At 45.4% G+C, this 27,284-nt stretch overlaps 1 protein-coding gene across 16 annotated transcripts in view; it reads right to left on the bottom strand.

The window, feature by feature from the left end:
- The window catches only part of KLC1 (kinesin light chain 1), a 469,931-nt gene that overhangs the window by 360,275 nt on the left and 82,372 nt on the right, over positions 1 to 27,284 (bottom strand). The window contains exon 1 of one of the 16 annotated variants that reach the window (XM_069638164.1): positions 6,888 to 7,035. The exons of the other annotated variants lie outside the window; for them this stretch is intronic. The gene's annotated coding sequence lies outside the window, so the exon portion shown is untranslated. Of the gene's footprint in view, positions 1 to 6,887; positions 7,036 to 27,284 lie in introns of those variants that run through there. 16 annotated transcript variants of the gene reach the window in all.

Raw genomic sequence — 27,284 nt, 5'->3', positions numbered from 1 at the left:
ACGTTCTGTGAACTTACTGGTGAGCTAGGCGCGAACGTTCTGCGAACTTCTGGCGAGCTAGAGGAGAACGTTCTGTGAACTTACTGGTGAGCTAGAGGAGAACGTTCTGTGAACTTACTGGCAAGTTAGAGGAGAAAGTAAGGGCTATAAACGATCTTCACTCGGCTCCAGCCCCCGCCCCTCCCCTTTACATACCACATGAGCACATACATAAGATCAGAGCAGGGAACAATGAGATCAAAAATTACATCATGTGGGGACTCAACAAGTGGTAGTGGGGCCCAGAGTTCAGACCAAGGCTTTAAGTGTGCCAGGGCTGGCTGGGCCTAGATAGGGCTGAGCCCCAGCAGGCTGAGAAATATGGTCCGGAGACAGAGACTTGCTGGGGCCGCCTAATTTCCCCTGCAGACCTCTGCCACTCATGGGTGAGCGCTTCAGGCTTTAGAAAAAAAAAGGCAATTTCTTCATAATGGTGGCGCCGTCACCTGCAAGGCACCCCTTTAACCAAGAGATGCCTGTGCGCCGGGGCCACCATTACTGAAGAAATTGTCAGGCTGTAGGCAGACAATACCTTTTTGTCTAAAGCCTGAGGCTCCTGCTCATTTGCGGGAGCTTCAGGTTTTAGGAATAAATGCCTCGGCTTCCCGCAGCCTCACATTTTCAGCCAATGAGGCTGCTGTCCCTCACCAGGCCTCTCTTAGCTAAAGGAATGCATGGCGAGGGGTGAAAAACATGTGGCGCTGTCCCCCGCCAAGCATCCCTTTAGTTAAAAGATGTAGATATCAGCACCCTCTCCCCCAGCGGGGAAAGGGTGCTGATCTCTGCAAAGGGCTGCCTGGCGGGGGTGCCTGTAGCCCATTAAGCAGGGGCTCATCAGGGTGTTGAGGCATAACAAGCCGACAAACGACCCACACCACACCTGCTGTTAGGCCATGAGCCCTGGCTTGTGTTCCCTTGCCACGTAAGGCACTGGTTCAGACGGTCATCTCTTTCTACAAGCTCCTCATTTCCTGGCTTTGGTTGGGATGAATTGGATCATCTTAACTCTGTCTTAACTAAAGTAGTTAGATGTGCTTTATTCTGGTGAATAATGTACTGATTTTCAAAAGTGAAGAGTGGTAGTTCGACGGTGTAGAATGAATTGTAACCACTAGCATTGCTCTGGGAAACACTTCAGACCATCTTTTTTTATCTGGACAGAAAATAAGTGACCACAATCAGTGGAACACTCGCGTCTCTCGTACACCTTTTGCAACTGGATATCAGTCACTACTATATGTATTCTAGACATTTTACAGGAATGGCCCTGGTAAGGAGCAGTAGCTATATTTCACATAACTCTTTAAAATGTTCAAAAAATGTTCACATACACCTCTTTACAGTAGAAAAATATATATATTTTTCTGTTTTTTCTGGGTCCCATGTGGACAAAGTCCAGAGGAGCAGTTGATTTGCATACATACAATAACAGCAAGATATTTTTAACAAGATCATTTTTGTCAGCTGTACGCGTTTCAGGACGATTCCATCCCTTTTTTCTTGCGTTTCTCTTCTATTTTTTCTATTCTTCAATTTAGAAATCTACAATTGGATCACACAGATCCAAATTTAGTACAGTGTGGTTGATTATTTCTACGTTTATAAGCACATTCTAGAACACTCATTTTGGTTTTCCCTTGGTTCAACATGGAATCCTTCACCTGGGGTGGATCTGAAACCCAGCAGTCCAAGCGGTTTATAAGCAACTATAAATGATACACTCCCGTCTATCACAGGTGAGGTCCTGTAGAGGAATGATCTGGAAGCCCCATTAGTAAAGGCTTCAGAGTAAACGTGTCAATGATATACGTGCTGGCTGAGATGAAATGCAAACAGCCCTACAGGTAAGGGGTGTATCAGCCACTTTTACTCCCTAAAATAGGCAAATGCTCCCCAATAATTAGAATGGGGAGTACAATTACTCCCTACAAAAAAAGAGAAACAGGCACATATGACCTTATGCTCCATGGATCTGTTTGGACCAGCAATGAATGGTAGTACCACAGGAAGAAATTGCGATTATTGCCTAAGCGGAAGACATAAACATGCATCTTTTAATGTGCATGAATAACTAGGTGCAAAGAAATCATTATTACAAAAACATTTCCGTTTTCCAGTTAAAACATATTTTGACTGGTATCTGGTCAGTGCATCGAATCCAAAGCATCGACAGACCATACCATTGAAAATAATGCATCGAAAAAAACAGTGAATGCATTTTTTTAAATGGTGAAGGGTTTAGTTTAGTAAAATGTGTTTTAATGTTTTAAAAAAAGGGGGGTTGGAGAATCCCCCAATTTTTTATTTAAAAAAAAACAAACAATGCATTCGATGTTTTTTTGTCAATGGTATGGTTGCCGATGGTTTGGCTGTCGATGGAATCACTAGGAACCATTTTGACTCGCTTATAAAATACTCCCATTGGGAATTGGACTTACATGTTTACTACCTAAAAAATCATTTTACTCCCAACGTTTTAAAAAAATAGGCAGTAAAATACTCCCACCTCAAAATCTCATCTGCAGCACTGAATACAAGGTCTTCCTACCCTGGCCAGAATTGTCAGCCTGGGGCTCCAATCTGTTCCAGAGTTCTTGCATGCACAGCCCAATGTTTAGCAGCACAGCCTAATAAGGACCTCACCTGTGATGGACCGAAGTGTATTATATATAGTTGCTTAGAAACAGCTGGGTTCAGATCCGCACCAGGTGAAGGATTACATATTGAACCATGAGAAAAACAAAATGAGTCTCATAAAATGTGCTTATACACGTAGATTAATCAATCACACTGTACTAAATTGGATCTGTATGTTCAGAAATAGAACTGTTGCTCCTTACAAGGGACATTCCTGTAAAAGGTCTAAAATGCTTGTAGTAGTGACTGGTATCCAGTAGCAATAGGTGTGCGGGAGGCGAGAGTGTTCCACTGACTGTGGTCACTTCTTGTCTATGCTAGTTGTACTCAACCCAGTACCAGGGTTGTAATTCTCTTGTACCGTCTAACGCCTTAAAACCAGGTTTACTTATTTCTGAAACCTAGGTGTGCATTAGTCTATTTTGCATTGTTTTCTATCTGCCACAGCATTAAAAAGACCATATGTAAATTAAAACTGCTAGGCCACCTCCTTTCTGCACAAAACCACAAACTAGAATCCCTTTGCCTGCCATTTTATAGCAACATTGGAGTTACAATATAGCTCTATATGGGTGGTTAGTCCCAGCAGGCTTAGCATCCACGTCTGGGTACACCGGCCCCAATCGGAATGACATTTCCAAAACTGAAGAATAACCCAAGACATTACTCTGGGGAAACCTCCACACAATCGTTTTTCAGCTGCCACACATTCAAAAGGTGGGCAACTACAGTATGACTTAAGTATTTCAGCCATTGTTCTTCCAGCATTGCATTTGTCACCCAAAGTGGAATGCTATCCCATCAGTGGGTCCGAAGCCTGCTGTGGCTAGAGATGGAAGCTATGCCCAATGAGGCCGAAACATGTCGGAGGTTGCCTGTGGTCTTGTGCAGAAGGAATGTGACCTGGCATTTCAGCGATAGATATGTGGGCTTCTACCTCATCAAGCCAAGGATACGCCTTTTCGATAAACTTTCCGATTGCAAATCTTATTTCTCTTTTTATTAGAGCAAGGGGTATTGAGCCTGCAGTGGTTCCACCAAGTGACAATAGCCCCAAGTCACCTCAAACAGTAAGCACACAAAAGGTGTGTGACCAAAGCGCTAACCCCCTATTTGGTTAAATTATGACCAAAAAGAAAAAAATATAATAGCCGTGTACAGATTCTCTTATATCCAGTTGTAGTCATAGAACTCATCAATAAACCCTAAATAGTTGGTACAAATGTTCTTTTTAATGGGTAGCCAGGATAGCCAACACATGTTTTGACCTCTAACAGTAGATCTTCTTCAGGGCGACACATTTCCATAATAATTGTGAGAAACCAGAGGGTGTCTCACCGTCTAGTCCCCAGGAGTCTCTTGCTCAGGAGGCCAGGGCACAGCCATTGCCTTTGGATTCAGACCCTGGGAGTGGACCAGTGCGGGACGATCACCTGGGTGAGGAGTCCTCAGGAGTGGGGGTGAGGCATCTAATGGCGAGACGTGGTATCCCTCCCTTTCCAATAACCCGATCCCATCCTATTTTTTATGTTATTCCAAACATCCCATTTCCCCCAACCCCCCTTCCTACACAAATACTGAGCCGAGGAAGAGGAGGTCTAAGAGGAAAAAGATTGACACTCATACGTTGCACTTGACATGTCCCGTTAATATGGTCATGCAAAGTAAAGCAATTGATCTCAATTGCATACATCTGACACACATTAACTCTCCCCACACAAATAAAAGGTGGAGGATGAGGGCAAACTCTGAGCAAGGTGAGACACAGAATGAAGCAGTACTTCCAGGGCCGCGGCAAACGAGGTGGAGCAGGACTACAGACAGAGGGACATAAGCAAGGGGGAGAGCAACTCTGAACCTCCGTGTGAGAGGTTTTCACCTCCCCGGGATCATGAAGGTTGCGGATGCAAGGCCGATTGAAAAGAAAGAGAAGGCTGGCATAGTGTTTTCACATTCTCAGACACCCTCCTGGAGAACGACAGAGTTGGGGAGGCAAGACCTCAGCTGTGAACTTCAAACCTTGACTCCAGGAACCGAGCCACGATCAAATCCAAGGAGTTCACACAGCCGGTGAGTGAAGTGAATGCCCCGAAAGACCAGTCCGTGTGAAACGAAGATTGTAGCACCAAATAAAGTGGCAAGTGAAGGTTGCGCTTAGGACGCCAGCCATAAGGAAAGAGATTAAAGACTCTTGTTCCTGGTTAAAGGCGTAGCGCGATACCAAGTAGCAAAGTGGTCATACCGCAAGAAGCGGTACAATCATCGTGCAGACAAGAAATACATGGAGAAAGTGAGAAGCAAGGCGTGCGCCCGACTGAGGGGAGCCAGATAGTGAAAAATGGAAGTACCAGAAGGCATTGCAAGAAAGTGTCATTTGGTGAAGATTTTCTTGAACTTTCTTTTTTTATGTTTGCAAAACTATAATTTATCAAGAACTTTTTGTGTTAGAAGGGGAAAAGCCAATGAGAAGAAAGGTCGAAGTGGTCATGCAGAGGTCTTAGAAAAATCTTTGCACATTCAAAAGTCTTTGACAGGAGAAAAGGTAAAAATTAAGCTTGCGTCTGACAGAGGGGAACCTCGTGAAAGTGATACAAAGCTTGGCGAAGGGAACGCCATGTACTGTGATATAAAGTTTCAAGCCCGGCAGAGGGAGACCCTGGTGAACATTGTGAAAAGTCACAGGCAGGCTTGAGCCCAACGGAGGGGAGCCTAGTGAATGTGACTCAAACTTTGGGGAAGGGAACCCCTTGAACTGTGATATAAAGGTCTGAGCCCGGCAGAGGGAGACCTGGGTGAAATTGTACTTCTGGAGAAGAAGCTGAGTCGTGTTTGCGAACTGTGGTAATTTTTGTGAACTGCCAAAGAAAGGAACTTGGTCGTGGTAGGCCAAGTGGACCCTGGTTCACGATCTTTCAACTGCATCCGTGTGTCTGGAGCCAGAATGCGTCACCCAAGCCAAGTGCGCCACCTTACCACATGCTGTAAAACATAGGGAGAGACGGCTGCTCAGCCACACTGACATTTGTTTTTTACACTGATTTTCTTTTGACCCAATCCATATCCCTTCACCCATTTATTATCTTAGAGCGGGGCAGGCATTACTTTTTTTTTTGCATAGGCTGTTTATTATTTTAAAGGGGTTATTACACAAGTTATTATCTTGTTTCACTAGTATATCAGATATCACTGAGAGACCAATAGATGGTAATATCACATCAGTGGTGACTCCAACTTCTTTAAAACATTTCCTTCCTCTATTTATACTTTTATGAAGTAGAACAGAATGAACATCCAGCTTTCGTTCAATGTTATCATGCTTTGCTACTAGATCAGTCAAAACTTTCTCTAGCGCCTCAAACAGTTCTTCTGTATCCATCGCCACAAAGCTTGCATTATTAGATGCAGGTGTATTACTAACCAGGGAACTGTTACAATTTGATTGCAAGGCTGGTAAACAATCTAGTGGTTCACCAGTGCCAGCCAGTTCCTCAGTACATATTAATAGCCCTGTAATGGGGTCAACAATAATCCTGCTATCTTCACCATGTCTCGGAGACATCTCAGCCACTTTATTGGATGGATCAAGGGGCCTAAGACATGTCCTGTATTTGTCATGTTTAGAGACCCAGTATCAGGTTCATTAGTGTCAAGTACATTCAACGGAGGAGTATCCGGGTTAATTACTGGAGTTCTCGACATCTCCTGGAGGAGATTATTCCGCCTAGCGTCGTGATACGCATTTAGATAGTATTGGTTTTGTTTCTCCCATATAGTAATCGCACAACATTCATTCGTTGAGGCCATAGAACTCGTTTTCGCTTCATTCATATAATCTGGATCTTGCAAGACTAAAGATAGCAATTTCGTGTCAATACAAGGCAATTTTAACATTTAACTGTTTTCTTTGTCAGAAGTCGTCATCGGGGGAGAAAGAGACATTAGTTTCAATCTTATTAAATAAGAATGTCATCTTAGCTAATTTTCCTTCTGGTAGCAGCCCGGGTTTAGAGATAACTTTACGTTTACATGTTCTGCCTGGTCTTTTTATCATGTCTATATCCAAGGATCACTTTGTACTTTAATTTTATTTTCACTATCTCCCCACGCTTTAGCGCCCGACCGTAGTTCCATTAATTAGAACAATAGTATTCACTTTTCACTTGACATACATTTGAGTAGACAGTACTTTCCACACTAACAAATTGCCTTACCACGTATTGTAATTTTAGTTAGCTATAGTTTGCTTTCCACCTCTTACACCCTCCACGCTGCTCACGCACCAGCGAACAGCAAACAGCTACCTCAAAAAGCTACTTCCAGAAAGCGCACGCACTCTGTCTGAAATAGTAGCGAGGTCACAAGGGGCGGGACTTCCACACGCCGGCTGTAAAAGATAGATACAAGAATTACAGAGTGTCCATTATATGCATATGATGCATATAAATACCAATGCCTGTTTACAAATGGCATCAAAATCATGTAGAACACACAGACGTAGTAGCAGGTGCAGCGCCGTACCGTATCACAAAGTCTTGAAAATCCTCTCAATATCCTCAGTAGCGAGTAGCGTTGTCTCCCAGCAAACAGCTACTTCAAAAAGCTACTTCCAGAAAGGGTGCTTGCCAGAAAGCATGCGCACTCTGTCTGAAATAGTAGTGAGTTCACAAGGGGGCGGGGCTTCCACACGCTGGCTCGTATCACAAAGTCTTGAAAATCCTCTCAATATCCTCAGTAGCGAGTATTATTTTAACAAGACTGACCAGGAATATGCGTTTTCTTTGGTTTATGGTTGAGATTACTCCCATTGTAGTATTCGGGCAAGCAAGGAGTTCTCCGAACCCACCATTCAAAATATAAAAATAAAGGTTTTGAAACTTGGAATCTTGTGTCAGTGTCTACTTGTGGCACCATTCTTCCCTTACATATGGAGTCAGAATGGGATATGACTCAATTGAGAGCAGTACAGAAACATCGATCAAGAACATAAACATAAGAAATATAAATTGATATGTTACCAAATGTACATGGGATCACATTTCAAAATGAAGATTGTACCCAAATGTGGATTCCGCATACTAGGTACCCAACATGGGTTAAAGGGGTTGAGGGTGATAAAAATGCACATACAAAACTGCCATTAGTCATTAACTTCCAAATGCTAGATTGCACTTGCAAGCAACACCACCAAGACCAGTGCTCATCTTTGTGTACTTAAACATACAAATCATTGTTTCAGTGTTGCATTCCACTAAGGCCACCACCATTACAAACCCTCACCAGTCACTCTATTGTATTCATTATAGACCAAACAGCGCTTCTGCCCAAAATGTTATGGCCCAGGTTAGGTAAAATCAACATTACTTTTCATACATTTCAGTTGAGCAAATGCTCCAAAACGCCTTCCAAATTCAAATGCCTGCTAAAACAGCAGGAGGTCAAAATAAGAAAAAAGGTTTTCCCAAGATGCCATGTAACAATAGGGAATCAATGTATTATGGTAATAATACACCCCATCGAATGGTGCCGCAATATCCACATACCCACGTTACCTGTACGCATGCTCCTAGATGCTCTCAAAGTTAAGAAGGTGCTTCCAAAGTCATCCTTTAGAGAGTAGTTCTATTGTCCGGAAAGATTGCGATATGCCCTGTGAATCAACAGAAAGTAAACCTAAGGGCCATATTGTCAACTCCCTTATATCTAAGGTGCCTAACCATCACTATTACACCAGGCATCTCACAAAACATATTTCCTTACCTTCTACAATCAAGGCAGTAAAAAAGAAATCAGTAATCAATCACTTTATTTTTAATGGGGTTTGGCTGATAACCAGACCGTTTGTTAATTCTGCAAAAGGAATCCAGAACGTTTATACCCTGCACTCTTAGTTAAAGTGGATCCTAGTGGGTGTAAGATATTATATATTTTTTTGATTATCGTAGTCTGATTTGAGGTGCAAAGGAGAAAAAGTCAAGCCTGGCACATGGGTTGAAAAACTGATACCGAGCAAGAAAAAGTTCCTGTATAAGGGAACTCCCGTACCCTGCACACCATCTAAAGGCTAAAAAAATAAAGCCAAATAGAATAATGCCTTTAGATGGACAGTTAATCTAGTCCTGTTGTACACTTCAATTGTTAATTGTCAGTAATTGCTTGTCACAAATTCCATTTTAGAAAATAGTTTTTCATTTAATACAAATCGTGTTTATTCTTTAGGCCAACGTGTTTTCAAGATATTCCTTCTCTTCATCATGGACATAATTCAAATCATTTCTACAAAAAACATCAAATAATTTGGTTTTAGACATGTGATATAACATCAGTCATTGTACCCAAAATTTCCTATTTATCAAATTGATCTCATTGCACATGGTCTTTCCACCTCTAATTCATACTTAGAAGTTTTTTAGTGCAATGTACAGTTATAACTTGATTTTGTCTCATATCTTCCAATTCCTTTCAGTGACTGATTTTGAACAACAGTTCTACTTTTTATTAATACAAAAGTCCATAATCGCTAAGATGTTCAGAAAACATTCTATGTGAATATTCATTAGGTTTGAATCTGTATACAAGAATAATACACATGTTGCTTATTCGCTGCATTTCTGCATAATAGTTATCATAGGAATGAGTAATTGCTGACCTTTTGCTGGTATGAGACGCTATTTAGGCTGCCAAAATGGCTGCTATAAATAGGGACGTGATAGCGTTGTGATGACGCCATCACGTATGATGTCCATGACGTCATTGTTGTAAACAAACCAACTCGCTGCGAGTTGTAAGGCTATTGGTTCTACAACATTCCTTATTACTTTCATATAAGGATATGTAATCTGTCAACCATGGTACATATATAATTAGAACAGAATTGATATAGGTTTCTGAATCATGTTAGTTTAAGCATTTGATGCATCATTGCATCTATTGAAGATGTGATTTGTAGCCGATAGGTCAACGAATTAGGTGACTATGTTGGATCACTTCTAACCAAAGCAAGATTGTATTCACGTCAAAATTCAAAGTACAAACAAAACAATACATTCTGGGTCTGATTGGGTCACATCACCTCTGGCTGTTGCTAGATTGTGGTCAAGGCATAATTAAATAAATCAACTGTCTTCTCTGTGAGCTCACATTTAACAACTGAGACATTTAACAACTTTTCAAAAAGAGAAGATGGCACTCCGTACACTGACTGATAACGACCAAATCGTTTTAAAACCAGCAGACAAAGGGGGTCATTTTAGATGCAGAAGATTACAACAGAATGGTACTAACTCTGCTGGAAGATCCCTTTAGTTACAGACAGCTGGGAAGAGACCCAACTGAAGACATCCACCAACTGATCACACCCATTTTAGAAGAAGCCATAGCGGAAGGGCACATCGGTGCAAAAGAATATGACTTCCTCAATCCCAAGACACCAAGAAGACTGGCCTTCTATGAACTACCCAAAGTGCATAAAAGAAAAACACCAATCCCAGAAAGGCCCATCGTATCAGGTATTGGCTCCAACCTGGAACCTTTGTCGGAATTCGTCGACTTCTTCCTAAGACCAAGAGTATGCAAGATGAGATCTTATCTGAAAGACACCACTGCTGTGCTGCACCTACTGAAGGATCGACCTTTTGATACAGAACGACAGCTACTAGGGACCCTAGATATTGAATAATTGTATGCCAAGATTCCACAAATGGCGACACTGCAAGTAGTTGAGAAGGTCCTCAGAGAGACGAACCCACTCCTGGACACACCAATCAAATTTGACTATACAATTAGCGGAAATTGCACTAACAAGGAACTATTTCTTGTACGAAAAAACCTTCTTCGAACAAATATCAGGCACTGCAATGGGGGCCACGTTTGCGCAGAGCCTGGCGAATTTATATGTTGCCGAGTTCGAGGAAAGAACCATCTATTGCAACACAATCCTTGGACTGCTCAAATGGACCTATGGTCAAGGTACATTGACGATGTCCTTATGAGTTTTCAGGGAAATGAACCAGATCTGGCCTCCATGTCATAGTTGAACAATCAAAATCATTTCCTGACATTCACAGAGACGCATAGCCGGACCTCTATCCATTTTCTAGATCTCAAAGTAGAAATAAGAAATACCAAATCACAACACTGGTGTACAAAAAACCTACGGATAGAAATTCTCTCCTAACTTTCTCAAGCTATCATCCTACAAGCCTGAGAAACAACTTACCTTTTGGGCAGTTTCTCAGATATCATAGAAACTGCTCGAACCTTTGGGATTAGGAAAGACAATCAGGCCAATTAGCCCGTAAACGGTGTCTGGTCAAATGTTTCAATCAAAAGGATCGAATTACCTTTTGATCGAAATCAAAAGGACCGAAAAAAAAGGATCGAATTTCTTAAAATTTAATTATTTATATATTTATTTCATTTAGCATGTATAAAATACTTTTTTATAAAAAGAAAACAGGGGGGATAGGAGGGAACCCCCCTTATATATAAAAAAAATATATATTTCAAATTAAAATTCGGTCCTTTTACTGTAAAAAATAAAAAGGCATTCAAGCCTTTTGTTTTCGAACATTTCACCTAGAACCCCATAAACTCCAGGACCGTGGATATCCCAAACGAATCATCAAAAAGGCAAAAAAAAGAGCAAAAAAATATCCCGAGAGATACTACACTTGAACAACATACAAAACGAAAGGAACAATTTGACAAAATAACAGCAGCCCTTAGCTTCTCGCCCCCTGGCGAACAATATTAAAAAGGAAGTTCTTAAACTTTGGGCCATCCTGAATGTAGGAGATACGATTTGCAGAAGCCCTGAATTGCCATAAGAAGAGGAAAAAACCTACAGGATTCCCTGATTCACACATACAAGGAACCAAGTTGCACCGACCATACACCTTGTGAAACCACGCAAAACCAACAGGCCATTCTCCATGCAGGACATGCAGTGCATGTGCCGGTACATCAAGAACTACAACCATCTATATTGGGTGGCACTACCCATGGGCTCAAAAATCTTTGACCAAGTGTAACAGTAAGAACATCATCTATCTTATCACTTGCCCTGTGGGCTGCGTTACGTGGGCATGACCACCCACCCCATAAAAACCAGACTTGCAGAACACCGTTCGTGCATCCGCACTAAGAAACTTACTGCACTGATGGTGGAACATTTTGTGGCTAAACAACACGGCCCAGCAGATTTCCAACGGACGATCATCGAAAAGATTGCCATTCCAATACGAGGAGGCAATCTCCATAACCTTCTGTACAGAAGGGAACTATGGATTTTCAGTCTGAAGTCCGATACAACTGGTCTGAATGAACCTACGAGCTGGCAAACTCTGGCAACGCTATGAGCCCCAGACTCAAGAACCCCCCCCCTTTTTTTCTCCACTTTTTTCTCCATTAAAAGCCAGTTATGGAGCAATCTGGACGTCTTGTACAATATGTCTCTGAACCTGTGTGACCTATATGATGAATCTGTACATGTTTCGCATGCCTTTTGACTCGCATATGCTTGCATTTGTGGATTGCATGAGTGCTCCTGAATTATTTATCTAGATCAGGTCTTCGAATACCACTGCACACACGATGGACCCATTTGCCTTCGATTGTGGATTGCATGAGTGCTTCTGAATAAATTATCCATATCAGGTTTTCGTATGCCATGACACACGATGGGCCATTTGGACTATAGGCGGAAAGAGTCTCGTAGCATTTGTGAGACCCTTTGCTATAGCCCAAAACTTTGTGACCAGGTAGACTCATTCATTAGTCCACTTTCTTTACACCTGTGAGCTTGCCACCCTTTGGTTCCTGGCACTAGTTGCACAATAATCTCATGATGTAGAACTGCCTTTTCTATCCATCCATTACGTACTAATTTTAGTTGGTATCAGAGCGTCCAGACAGATACTTGAATATGGCGTTCTTTTCTGCTCGTGCAGCATAGTCTGTTTTCAGTGTCTGCTGTACCCTCGGCGCATAGTGAATCGCAGCAGTAGATGTAATGATGCAGATTTACTTAGTTAATGGAGCCGAGCCAGCTCCTGCAACAAGCCTCCGACCCAGCGCCGCTTGATGATACAGGAACGCCCGGAACAGAACCGTGAGGTAAGAGGAACTGCTCAGTCATCTGTTTCCACTTGGAAACAGACAGTGCTGCCCCGGTATTCACGTAACTCTCAATACAATATATTTTATAAACAGGATCATGTTATGCTTATCTTAAGGTAACAACAACCCCTATCGGCTCACGGCCGTGAACTTCCTACTTCCCCCCCCTCCACGGGTCTAGATATGTCAAGGGCCGACTCCGTAGAGCCGACCCTATAACGTGAGCACTAACTAAGAAACATTTGTAAACAAGTTCGTAGTTATTCTGCCCTTGGCCTGCATATGTGAGTTTCTTACAGTGTTTCTCACTCCAGGTTCTACGGCATGTATAAATAAGAGTGCCCACCCAGAAGCAAGTATCCAGCATTCGTGTCTACATGGACCGATTCCTTTGGGGAGTAGAACATGAGGGCAAGATACCTTTGACAGACCTTGTTGGCTGCAATTTTTATCCTTTCTAAATTGTAAAAAGGATAATATGGACACAGAATCTTTAATTAATTGCACGTGTGCCTCTTTTCCCTCCTCTCACCCCCCACCCGCTTTGTTCCATCTACAGGTGGGGTCTCCTGTTAACAGCAAAACAATTATGCCTCAAAGCAATATCTAAGACGGCACACCAACGAGTGCTTGTCCTTTAGCCCTGATGAAAGTGGTTCCAATTGGTAAACACCACTGAAGACCTGTAGGCTTTTTTGCCTTCCGTCCTGTTAAAACACAGTATTTTTGGCGTTCTTTTTGGCCAAACCTTTTTAAATTGTGCTGTCCAGAGAAACCGAATAAAAATTTTGAAAATATTTCATCTGTTAAGCAGCCTTTTAAAATACTCAGCTTGAAGACTCTAACAAGAGGGCAAGAAAAACAGAATCAGCATTTTTTTTTAAATATAAAAAACTAAAAATGTATTCAAGTGAGAGCCATATGTGTGACTATATCGAACAGGGGAATACTCAGGTGTGAGACCCTTGATGGGCCAATACGTGTATGCAGTGATATATTAAACACACTACGATCTATAGGGGGCTAGGACTAACCAGTTTCCATGTATGGCATTTTGGGACATCCAAAATGGTTCCACTCAAGCATTTCCACATACCCAATGGTCAGGAAAGAGGCCCCACTCGCCTTCAGAGTAGACTGCCAGCATTAGCACTTTATTGAAGTGCGCTTGGGTGCGGCAGCCAGTCTCTCATTTCTGCGACGTGGTGTACGCCACCTACCAGGATAGCTACTAAGCGGGAATGACTTTTTCTCAAGTCTTTTTTATTAATAAGTGGCTTATATAAGGCTACGTTTCTTGGAGTATAGTATCCTACGTTCCACTGCCACTTGCATGGCCTCCTGGCATACTGAAAGATCTGATAGAGAGGGGAGGGGTGAGGTTAGTAGAGAGAGAGGAAGATGTAAGATTGGTTTGCGGTTGTGTTCTGTGGGGGGGGGGGTCTGTATCAAGAGCATGGAGGCCTTGGAGTCCGAGGAGAACCTGTTGCACCCGTAGTGCCAGGGTGAATTGGCTTTGGGTGTGGCAGGTAAGATGATTGCAGAGGTGTAGTGTGCTGACGTTTGAGGTCTGTTGCAATGAGGTTGATCTGACACGCTCAATGTCCATGTGTTGGTAGTTGGTAGACGTATGTTGTATTAGAATACATAATTTGAGCGACCAGGATGGGTAGACAACCCTAAGAGCACATATAGCAGATCTTAACTGGGCATACATAGCATAGCATGCCAGAAAGCTATGTGCGTCATGGCAATGCACTATAAGTCATATCAACATTGAGACATTAGGGCAATAACACAAGGGAGCAATGCTAGTAATTAATTGCAAAAGCAAACGAAAACACAAGGTTTATAGAAGACCAGCTCTCAGCCGCTTACTAGTGAGCATGAACACCATGGCGACTAGCTCGCTTTCTAGTGTATAAGAAAAGAGACAGGCGCAGGTTGGTGAAAGGCATAAGTAGACCAGCGGGCAGCATAGGAGGACAGTACAAACAAAACATCCACGAGCAATTCATGACGAACAATTCATGACGAACAATAGCATGGGTATGCCCTCTGTGTGGGAGGAATTCTGGGAAGGCAGGTGAGGGCAAATAGAATCTGGAAAGACCCATTCTGAAGTAAGACCCATTCTCCACTGCCCGGTTCTAGCGGCATACCACAGGTACCGCTAAACCCATAGCGTACCACAGGACACAGAAAGGCTTACCCCTGTTTGGGAGGAATTCTAGGAGGGCAAGTGAGGGTAAATAGAATCCGGAAAGACCCATTCTGAAGTAAGCCTGCTCCACTGCCCGGTTCTGGTGGCATACAACAGGTACCGCTAAACCCATAGCGGACCCCAGGACACAGAATAGCTTACCCCTGTTCGGGAGGAATTCTAGGAGGGCAAGTGAGGGTAAATAGAATCCTGAAAGACCCATTCTAAAGTAAGCCGGCTCCACTGCCAGGTTCTGGTGGCATACCACAGGTATCGCTAAACCCATAACGGACCCCAGGACACAGAATGGCTTACCCCTGTTTGGGAGGAATTCTGGGATGGCAAGTGAGGGTAAATAGAATCTAGAAAGAGCTATTCTGAAGTAAGCCTGCTCCACTGCCCGGTTCTGGTGGCATACCACAGGTATCGCTAAACCCATAGCGGACCCCAGGACACAGAATGGCTTACCCCTGTTTGGAGTAGAATTCAAACCACGTGTGCAGAGCAGGCTTCATATCCTGAACAAGCCACAGAGCCACCTTGACTTTGAGGGCACTGCAAGGATCCACCGCCTGCAACACTTACAAGAACTGCAACGGACGGGACAATGTATTCAGCGGCGAGAGTAAGATGGCAGTGTAAGTGGAGTACACTTAGCGGCGTGCCAGAGGCAGAGCCCTTACTACAGGATGTACAACCACATAAAGGTACTTAATGTGCATTAAGAAGAGCAAATGAGGCAGCATGTCAAAGTCGATGGCAGAGTTCCCATCATCCTTGTCCTTCGTATCGCTGGCCAGGGCGGCCGCTTTCTCCACTGCAGACCTGACTCAGCAACAATCCAGGCCCGTAAAAGGGGAACGCAGTCCCATCTTTTAAAATGACACAAGGGGTCATCAGAGCAGTACCCCGTTGCAACGTCAAATACTGATGGTGTTTGCACAGCACTCATATTAAAGTCTAAGAGCACTGACTGACTGAACAACCTGGACGAAGTTCCATTTTACTGATGGTCCTTCTACATGCATTATGAGGAACTGTGACAATGTAGAAATGCCAAAGAGATGCAATAACTGGAAGCCGACTGCTGGTTTTAGTGAGTAGGTTTCTCCAAACCGAGCATGCCACACAGATCCAAGGCTGGACCACGATCACGTCTGGGGATGAACATCTCTCTGAAAGTGTCAGGAACAGGTGCACACTAAGAACCTCACACCCGACCTTCAAAGATCACACCGAATCCGACCAGCGACAAAAGGGCGGAGTGTAACGTCACTCATCAAAAGAATATTCTGCCTTCCCACAGTGCAAGTGATCACCAATACTGGATGGCCAGTCTAAGAGGAGACTCTTCCCAAGAGTACAGTCCATGCTTGTGCAGCATATACTAGATGCCATGGTTCTGGCATTTATTCCATGCACCGCTGACCCTTGCATCTCACCAGAGGGGGAGGAGTGGGGGTATATGGACACGGTGCTGGAAATGGAAAACATGTACTCTGGCAACCCTCTCCTCCTTGTGGGGGTGGGCCCCAGGCCAGGTCACATCTCTTTATGAAACCCAAGCCTGGCGAATTTGCAGAAAAACAAGAAGCATAAGAATAACCACAATTCTAAATGTGGAACATGTCTGGGATAGTGTTCTAGTAAGGAACTCTCGAGTGAGTACTTGCTAGGAACTCAAGTGAGTACTTGCTAGGAACTCTCGAGTGAGTACTTGCTAGGCACTCTCGAGTGAGTACTTGCTCTTCCTTATTGGTCACCATAATCGCCCTAAATTGAGAGACATCTATCCCAATTTGGACAGTCTCCAAGCAGCATTTGAGGCTTTGGCTGTCTCTGCATCCAGTCCACTGTGCGAGTCTTCTGAAGCAAGAGCTGTTGCTGCATCAGAGCTCGGATGGGGAAATGATGTGGGGGTTTATTGGGCAACAAGAGCTCTTATTCTGGCCCCTTTCCGACACTGTATACACAGAAATCTGGAGACCGACCGGTTCCTCGAAGAGGTCGTGGGGCAGAGTCAGTCCCACACTCGGCAAGCTGCCAGAGCCCGACTCAGCCCAAGCTCAAAGTGGGGTCTAGTCTGTGGATCAATTGTATTCCCATGATTGCCGCGCAGGCATGAAGGAAGGCGGTTCTATGGGAGGATGCCAGAGAAAGATTGCGAAAAGACGGCTATGGGTGGCAGGAAGTAAACATTCAGAAATGAATTGGACAGAAGATTTGGAGATGTGAAAGGTGGTGAGATTCAGAAGCCACTCCCCCTACAATTCTCCACTTACACACAGGACACCATTTCTTAGTTGCCGAGAGTCACTTATTACTAACCAATGGCTAGTGGCGAGGCACATTTTGCGGCCCGAGTCTCTAGGGATAACGATGACAGCCATCGGCCACTTAGTGATAGTCATGAATGCCAATACATTTATTGGTGGAGTTATTTTTCGTGATTCGAGGGGATAGTCCCATAGATGGCCGCTTGAACATGACTGCCAGTCAAGGATCACTGGAAAACAAGTCCATTTTTTTTTCCATGAACACTTTTTCTGCAAAGTACACAGACAGTTAGTAAAAGATTCAACTACGAATGTTTTATCTACTCGAGCATTAGGTTCATCGAATGATGGGCAAAACTCTTAATTTTACTAAAATGCATCTACGTCATGCAGAGGCTAAAAAGACTGAACATGAGAATCATGAGAGAAAATGCTTCTCATGCAATAAGGGTGCCGGGTAAAATGTGCACTATATATACACCTGTAAACTTTTATACTGAACAGTCTGGTGAAGAAAAAAGTTTGAAAATAGGCCTTCTGGGGAAAAAGGTTTTTAAAAACCATACTGCCCACCCTTGAAAATGAGCTTTGCCCCTTGTGTCTGTAAAATACTCCTGCATGCGCAGACTAACAATAAATGGCTTGTGTGTGAGAACCAGAGGAGGTGGGAAAAGCAGAAGGCAGCCGGTGTGCGACCCTTAACAATACCATCAAAGAAAAAGAAAAGCCACAAGAATGGAACCATGAACTTTCATTATAACTCGCATCCAACCCCAAACCAGTAGGACAGTGCCCTAAACAAAGGCTACCCTCAGGAGTATATTGGGGTGTACACACCACAGGGTAAGATATGCAGAAACCTCTGCGTCTTCCTCTGGGCAGGTTCCATTCCAAATAAGCTGCAAATAAGGGAAGCCCTTGTCCCACGTGATCAAATGCATTTATCCCAACGACCACCATCAACCACCTCATCTTTCAATGTCCTTAAATGTTGAGAATAATGTCTGTAGGTTTCTGCCCCCAGACTTTACTCACGCTTCCCCTTTTCTGCTCTCTTTGGACACATGTACGTTTCACTCCATAGACCGCAGTCTGGCTACCACAGCGGCAGGGTCACAATTCGCCCCCACATGGAGAAGGCTCTGTGCTTTAAAGCTGGCGATATATGGAGCACAAAAGACAATTAACATAAACCAAGATACGTAAATCAGTTCTGGTCCCGACACTGATGGAAATAGCCCAGCCCGAGCTGCCAAGCCAAGAGGGCAAGTCCCCCTGGAACAGGAACTCATGCCACCCTCCACATTTCGCACCATGTTGGGCTTCCTCAGGGATGGGCCACTTGTCTCCCACAGACAGCAAAAAGACGCTTGTGTAGGCAAACCCCCCTCACACTGACTGCACCCAATTATGCCTATTGAATCGAGCCACACCTCACTCACTAGGGCCCAGAAGGCAAAATTGCCAAAAGGACTTCCCAGTGGTTATGTGAGAGCCAAAATGTTCCAGTCATTACAGGAAGCAGTGGGTCACCACATACAGCACGTGCAAGGCCTGACCTTGAATCCCCTGCTGGGGGGATGGCGCTAAGAGGATAACGATCCACTAGAGATGGTCCCAGCAGAATGAAGGGCATTTTCTAAATGAACCTGTGCCTTATGAAACGGACTCAGGCCGGCCTAGTCTAGGTGTCTTGCTTACTGGCATTGAAACATAATTTACAGGAGCGAATCTAATGCAGCGACAGGTGGCTCCAGAACGAAGGATCATGCCACAAGCCACGTCATGGTGGCCAAGCGGTAACCGTGGGAAGGGGCAGGAAAGATATGAACAGCACACAGCCACATGGGGCTCGCGTTCCAGTGATACAGGAGGCAGGTGAAAGGGCAGACTAGACTGGTGTAGCGGGCCTTAATCTGACATTATTTCCATCTAGCAAACCTTATTCCCCATTCCTTTATATGGTTAACAGCAGAAGACGTGAGGGTGGACGGCTTAGACGTGCAGCAAGCAACCTGCAAGCAATGCCGAGGGAATGCTGCTTCTCGGTGTATGCAGAGCCTAACTCATATTCACCGTGCATGTGGACTCCCTTCACTGCACTCCCAGACGCCTCCTCGGGCAGACTCCATGGAGTCCCGTGTGTGTGGGGGGAAAGGGGGCAGGAGGGCGTGGCGGCAGCCGGCGTCGCCCCTCGGACCGTCCCGGCTCCGGTACCCCCGACTGCCCGATGAATCACAGTGGATTCCTTGCGGGCTCGTCATCAAACAGCAGCGGCCCAACACACAAAGCTTCTCGGGTTGTTCTCGGCCTGGGCTGGGCTGGGCTCCTTCTAAAAAGTGTTGCAATCTGTAGAGCAGCACTCTTCGGTGCCTCATCCCCGGTTATCCACGGCAGTGAGTGACACAAAAACCAGTTTGATACTCCCCCAAAAATAACAGCAAAAAGCAGGCTCGACAGGCTGGACCAGTGCTCTGTCGAAGCAAGTTCACGACACCCTAACACGCACCACAAGGCCTAGAACATCTGGCCTCCCAATCTGGGGCAAGGGGTTAAACAGACGGGGGTCTCCATGCAGTCGCGGGCAGCCCTTGCCTGTACTGAGTCTCACTGCGCTGGTAAGGCACAACATTCCTACAGAATCTAGGGGAAGAAACGGGCAGTCTCCATACAGTCGTGGGCAGCCCTTGCCTGTACTGAATCCCACTGCGCTGGTAAGGCACAACATTCCTACAGAATCTAGGGGAAGAAACGGGCAGTCTCCATGCAGTCGTGGGCAGCCCTTGCCTGTACTGAATCCCACTGCGCTGGTAAGGCACAACATTCCTACCGAATCTAGGGGAAGAAATGGGCCGTCTCCATGCAGTCGTGGGCAGCCCTTGCCTGTAATGAATCCACTGTGTGGGTAAGGTACAACATTCCTACCGAATCTAGGGGAAGAAACGGGCCGTCTCCATACAGTCGCGGGCAGCCCTGGCCTGTACTGAATCCCACTGCGCTGGTAAGGCACAACATTCCTACCGAATCTAGGGGAAGAAACGGGCCGTCTCCATGCAGTCGTGGGCAGCCCTTGCCTGTAATGAATCCACTGTGTGGGTAAGGTACAACATTCCTACCGAATCTAGGGGAAGAAACGGGCCGTCTCCATGCAGTCGTGGGCAGCCCTTGCCTGTACTGAATCCCACTGCGCTGGTAAGGCACAACATTCCTACCGAATCTAGGGGAAGAAACGGGCCGTCTCCATGCAGTCGTGGGCAGCCCTTGCCTGTAATGAATCCACTGTGTGGGTAAGGTACAACTTACCTACAGAATCTAGGGGACGAAACGGTGGTCGACATACAGTCGTGGGCAGCCCTTGCCTGTATTGAATCCACTATGTGGGTAAGGTACAACTTTCCTAAAAAAATCTAGGGGAAGAAACGGGCGGTCTCTATACAGTCGCGGGCAGCCCTTGCCTGTACTGAATCCCACTGCGTGGGTAAGTCAGCCCGTGCCTGTACTGCATCCCACTACACGGGTAAGGTACAACTTCCCTACAAAATCAAGGGGAAGAAACGGGCAGTCTCCATACAGTCATGGGCAGGCCTTGCCTGTACTGAATCCCACTAGGCGGGTAAGGTACAACTTCCCTACAGAATCTAGGGGAAGAAATGGGCAGTCTCCATACAGACGTGGGCAGCCCTTGCTGTACCGCATCCCACTGCGCGGGTAAGGCACAACATTCCTACAGAATATAGCTGAGGTGGTTAAACGGAAATACGCCATAATGCCACCCTAATTTGTGCACCCCCACAGTCACTGTGACTTTGGGGGTCGCACAAAACACTGACTCCCATGACTGCCCCCAAGCACAGCAGGGGTGTTCCCCGCTCTCCTTGGGGGCAGTAATGGGAGCCAGGGAATGCGGGGGTGTCCCCAGCTTACCTTTGTGGTAAGCGGGGAACAACAAAGTAAAAAGCACCTGCAGTGTCAGCTCCGACCCACGCAAGTGGGAGGAACCGACGCCGCAGGGATAGCAGGGAGTCAGGGGCGAAAACATAAGTGTGCCGCCGTGAAGGTAAGTGGCATGGGGAGGTGGGATAGGGGTAGGGGTTTGCAGGATGGGGGAGGTGGGTAAAGTGATCCATTTGATCACTGTGCCGTGTCGTAAATGGCGTCAACATTTTTGTGGGCGCAGTGATCACATAGATTCTTGTTAAACAGACGGGCGGTCTCCATACAGTCGTGGACAGCCCTTGCCTATACTCTATCCCACTACGCGGGTAAGGCCCAACTTTCCTACAGAATCTAGGGGAAGAGGGTAAGCAGACAACAGGCTCCACACAGTCGTGGACAGCTCTTGCCAACACCTAATCTGACTACGTGGATAAGACACAACATTACTACACAAGCAAGATTGGACATCCCTATGTAGAGCAAGAGGTTGAACTGAAGGGCGGTCTCCATACAGTCATAGACAGCCCTTCCCTATACTGAATCCCACTATATGGGTAAGGCACAACTGTCCTACAGAATCTAGGGCAAGAGGGTAAGCAGACAACAGGCTCCACACAGTCGTGGACAGCTCTTGCCAACACCTAATCTGACTACGTGGATAAGACACAACATTACTACACAAGCAAGATTGGACATCCCTATGTAGAGCAAGAGGTTGAACTGAAGGGCGGTCTCCATACAGTCATAGACAGCCCTTCCCTATACTGAATCCCACTATATGGGTAAGGCACAACTGTCCTACAGAATCTAGGGCAAGAGGGTAAACAGACAGCGGGCTCCATACAATCATGGACAGCTCTTGCCGACACCAAATCCCACAGTAGGGGTAAGGCACAACTTTCCAATAGAATCTAGGGGAAGAGGTTAAACAGATGGGCGGTCTCAAGGGAGTCATGGGCAGCCCTTGCCTGTACTGAATCCCACTGTGCGAGTAAGGTACAACATTCCTACAGAACCTTGGGGAAGAGGGTAAAAAGGTGACCATTTCCATACAGTCGTGGACAGCCCTTTCCCGCACTGAATCCCACTACGCAGGTAAGTCACAACTTTCCTACAGATCTCGGAGCAGAGGGTAAACAGACAGGCATTCTCGATACAGTCGTGGAAAGCCCTTGCCTATACTGAATCCCACTATGCAGGTAAGTCACAATTTTCCTACAGAACCTTGGAGACGAGGGTAAACGGACCGGCATTCCTGATACAGTCGTTGAAAGCCCTTGCCTATACTGAATCTCACTACGCAGGTAAGGCACAACATTACTACATAAGCAGGATCTGCCGTCCTTATGTAGAACAAGAGGATAAACACACATCTGGACTCCATACAGTCGTGGCCAGTCCTTGCCTACATGGAGCCCCACTATGCGGGTAAGGCACACCTTTCCTACAGAATCTAGGGGAAGCGGTTAAACAGACGGGCGGTCTCCATACAGTCCGGTGCAGCCTTGACTATACTGAAACCCACTGCGCGGGTAAGGCACAACATTCCAACATAATCTAGGCAAAGAGGCTAAACAGACAGGCGTTTTCCAGACAATCGTGGACAGCCATTGCCTGTATGGAATCCTACTACGTGGGTAAGGCAGAACCTTGCTGCATAAGCAAGATTGGGTGTCCCTGTGTACAAAAGGGTACACAGACAGATGTTCTCCAGGGGTCGGGGACAGCCCTTGCCTATACTGAATCCCACGAAGCGGGTAAGGCACAACATTCCTATAGAATCTAGGGGAACAGACAGATGTTCTCGATACAGTCAGGGACAGCTCTTGCCTATACTGAATCCCACGAAGCGGGTAAGGCACAACATTCCTATAGAATCTAGGGGAACAGACAGATGTTCTCCAGCAGTCGGGGACAGCCCTTGCCTATACTGAATCCCACGAAGCGGGTAAGGCACAACATTCCTATAGAATCTAGGGGAACAGACAGATGTTCTCCAGCAGTCGGGGACAGCCCTTGCCTATACTGAATCCCACGAAGCGGGTAAGGCACAACATTCCTATAGTATCTAGGGGAACAGACAGATGTTCTTGATACAGTCAGGGACAGCCCTTGCCTATACCGAATCCCACTAAGTGGGTAAGGCACAACATTCCTGTAGAATCTAGGGGAAGAAACGGGTGGTCTCCATACAGTCGTGGGCAGCCCTTGCCTACACTGAATCCCACTAAGCGGGTAAGGCACAACATTCCTATAAAATTTAGGGGACGAGGTTAAAGAGAAAAGGGGTTCTCAAGACAGTCGTGGACAGCCCTTGCCTGTACCGCATCCCACTGCGCGGGTAAGGCACAACATTCCTGCAGAATCTAGGGGAAGAAACGGGTGGTCTCCATACAGTCGTGGGCAGCCCTTGCCTGTACTGAATTCCACGACACGGCTAAGCCACAACATTCCTATAAAGCATAGGGGAAGAGTTTAAACAGACAGATGTTCTCGATGCAGTAGTGGACAGCTCTTGCCTTACACCAATTCCCACTACGTGGGTAAGGCACACCATTACTACATAAGCAAGATCTGACATCCCTATTTAGAGCAAGAGGTTAAACAGACCGATGTACTCCATACAGCTTAGACAGCCCACGGCTATACTAAGCCCTCCCTCCCCATCCCACTACGTGGATAAAGTAGAACATTCCTACATAAGCACCATCTGGCGCATCTATGGAATCTAAGAGGTTAAACAGACCGGTTTCTCCATAAAGACTTGGACAGCCCTTGCTTACGATGAACGCCACTATCTAGCACTGGGCGTTGACACAACCTTCTGAGGCCAGGATAACTCGGGACTCCAGCACCGTGCACCCAATTTTCTGGGACAAGGATAACTCGGGACTCCAGGACTCCAGCCCCTTGCAAACAACTTTTTTGGACCAGGATAACTCGGAACTCCAGCACCGGGCACACAACTTTCTGGGATCAGGATAACTCTGGACTCAGCATCAAAACACAATCCTGGTAAAAGTCACAGAACAAAGCATCGTACCGGGGTCCAGCAACAAAGTGACACACAGTAGAACACTAAACACAACAGTTCACTAAGGGCTTCATCCGAAGCGTCAGTTTCACTCATATTGGCTGGGAATTCCGGCGATATATCCTGAAGGGGGGGGGGTGCACAGCGCATTGGGACGGCGGAAATATAGGTCTCTTCCCTCTCGTTTGAATATGTAAATTCGTTCACCCAAGAAGCGTGTGTGGGGGCTGCACGAGATTTCCAACATTTGAGAATACACTTCTTGGCTATGAGGCAAGCTAAATTAAATAACCTATGTTTTTTAACCGACAACTTGCCGATATCGCCCAACAGGTATTTCGCTATTGTCAAAGTTGGTGGTAACCACGTCATTTCTGCCAGGGTATCTGCAACTCCCTACCAGACTCCAGTACCGGGGGCAAACCGAAAACAAGTGGAGAAAGTCTGCTGGTGCCACGTGACACTCGTCAGTAGAATCAGGAAAAAACTTTGCAATTTGGCCGCCGTATAGTAAAGCCGATTAAGGTATTTAAATTGAACCAGGCAGTACCTGGCATATAGAAAAATCGCTTTCATAAGGAGACAGTACCTCGCCCAAGCATCGTCCTGTAACTTACATCCAAGATCTACTTCCCATTTTGTACGAGAAAGAGAGATTTGTATTTATTAAATTTTATATAGCGCTTTACTCCAAAGCGCTTCACAAAAAACAACATGAATACAATAGAAGCAATAAGCACAAGTCATGACTGGTGTCCAGTTAAAGTACCTAATACAAAAGGATCGAATGCCAAAGGGTCGACTCAATTTGACCTAAAAACAAAGGGTCGAATTTTTTTTTGTTATATATTTTTTTGGGTTTCTGTTTTTTTTAAAACTTGGTTTTACCACAAAAAAAAATGTCGACCCTTTGGTTTTAGGTCCTTTTGATTCAACCCTTTTGGCATTCGATCCTATGCATTCGAAACTTTCACCTATAACCGTCATGAGTCAAACCATAAAGAACAGTAAGCAGAACAATTTGTCGAGAACATGAGGTTAAGAACCTAGGTAGGGGAAAAACAAGGGAGGAAGAAGAAAAGAATTATCATCAGGGGGGAGGATGCAGTAGGTGGGATTTTAAGGAGGAGCGGAAGGAAGAGTATGAAGAGATAGAACGGATAGAGAGGTAATGAATTCCAAAGGAGAGGGGCAAGGAGCTGAAAGGAACGGAAGCGGGAAGGGGCACAAGACGGGGGAGGGACAGTGAGTAAGAAGTGCTCAGTAGAGTGGAGGGAACGTGAGGGAGAGTAGAAAGAGAGGCAGGAGGAAAGATAGGGAGGGGCAAGATCATGAAGAGATTTGCAGACAAGACAGAGGAAATTGAATTTGAGTTGAGATTGAAAGGAAAGCCATCCAAGCAAAGAAAGCGAAGAGGAGATGGAGTCATGAGGAGAAAGAGAGCAAAGAGTGCGAATTGCAGAATGGTAGAGAGATTTGAGAGGGGCCAGATGAGCGGCGGGGAGGCCAAAGAGGAGGGAGGAACAGTAGAAGAGACGACAAAAGATAAAGGAAGAAATTAAGAGTTTGGTAGCATGGAAAGTGAGGTAGGAACGAATTTTTGCAAAGATTGTAGAGTTGGTAGCGACAAGCAAGGGAGGTAAGATAGATATGGTGGGTAAAACAGAGGTTGGAGTCAAAGTGGAGGCCTAAATTGCAGGCAGAAGCCAAGGGGAGATGAAAGGAGGAAAGAGGATATGAGGAGGGGAAGAAGGGGAGGAAGGGTGTTGGCACGGAAGAATAAAAGTTTTGTCCATGTTTAGGGTGAGAAAGTGAGAAGACATCCAGCTTTTGATAGCAGGGAGACAGGAAGAAAGTTTGAGGTGGATGTCAGGAGTGAAGGAAGAGAAGGAGAGGAAAAGCTGGGTGTCAGCAGCGTAGAAATGGTAAGAGATACCAAACAAAGAGATGATAGGGGCAAGAAAGGAGGTGTAGAGTGAGAAAAGCAAAGGGCCAAGTACAGAGCTTTGGGGAACACCGAAGTCAAGGGAGTGAGTATGGGAGGAGCGGCCGCCCCAAGAGACAGTAAAGGAGCGGATGGAAAGGTAGGAGGAAAACCAGTTGAGGACAGAGCATTTGAGACCAAAGGAAGAAAGAGTGTTGAGGAGTAAGGGATGATTGACGGTATCAAAGGCGGCAGAGAGGTCAAGGAGAATGAGAATGGAAGAGTGTTTGGAGTAGCGAGCCGTCAGGAGGGAGTTGAGGATGGAGATGAGAGCGGTTTCAGTGGAGTGTTTGGATTAGGGGGAAGAAGAGAGAGGTTGGAGACAAAATCTGAGAGTTCGGAGTAGACGAGACGTTCCAGGAGCTTAGAGAGGAAAGGTAAGAGATGGGGCGAAAGTTGGAAGCCAGAAGGGGATTGGCAAAGGATTTTTTCAGAATGGGGATAGTAGCATGTTTGAAAGCTGAAGGAAAGGTAGAGGTGGCAATACAGATGTTGAAGAAAGAGGTGAGGTATGGGATGAGCAGAGGGTAGATTTTGGGGATCAGAGGGGTGGGAAGTGGATCAGAGGGGGCAGCAGTGGGGTGAGTTTTAGAAAGGAGGAGGGAGACATCAGAGTGAGTGACAGGGGTGAAATTAGACATGTAAGAGGATGAGGTGAAGGGACAAGGGGAAGGAGGAGAGTAAGAGGGGGAGTGTCGAATGTTTTGTCATAATGTGAGTGGGTTCCTGCTCCGCTTTATTATACAATGATGACACCCATTTCCATCTCAGCTTATCTTGAATGATAACATCGAGCAGTGCGAGTGACTAAGGGTCAATGGGACATGCCGTCCATTTCTTCCGAAATGCTGTTTTCATGCAGATGTGTTTAAATGTTTTTTTTATTGCGCAAATAATTGATTACAATTTTGTTTTCCAATCACAATCTAAAATCAAACATGAAAAAAAAGTGGTTGTTTCCATTTCACCACCACTGGATTACAACAGCAAAACAATCAGAACCTTAAAAGACAATTTAAATTCTATTTAAACCTAATAGCCAGAAGGACAATTTGCTTC

The sequence above is a fragment of the Ambystoma mexicanum genome, chromosome 14 (assembly GCF_040938575.1).
Source record: "Ambystoma mexicanum isolate Mex_15411 chromosome 14, UKY_AmexF1_1, whole genome shotgun sequence".
In the NCBI taxonomy this organism is placed as follows: Eukaryota; Metazoa; Chordata; class Amphibia; order Caudata; family Ambystomatidae; genus Ambystoma; species Ambystoma mexicanum.
Note: the sequence above shows the minus strand (reverse complement) of the source record. Positions and strands in the feature narration are given on the sequence as shown.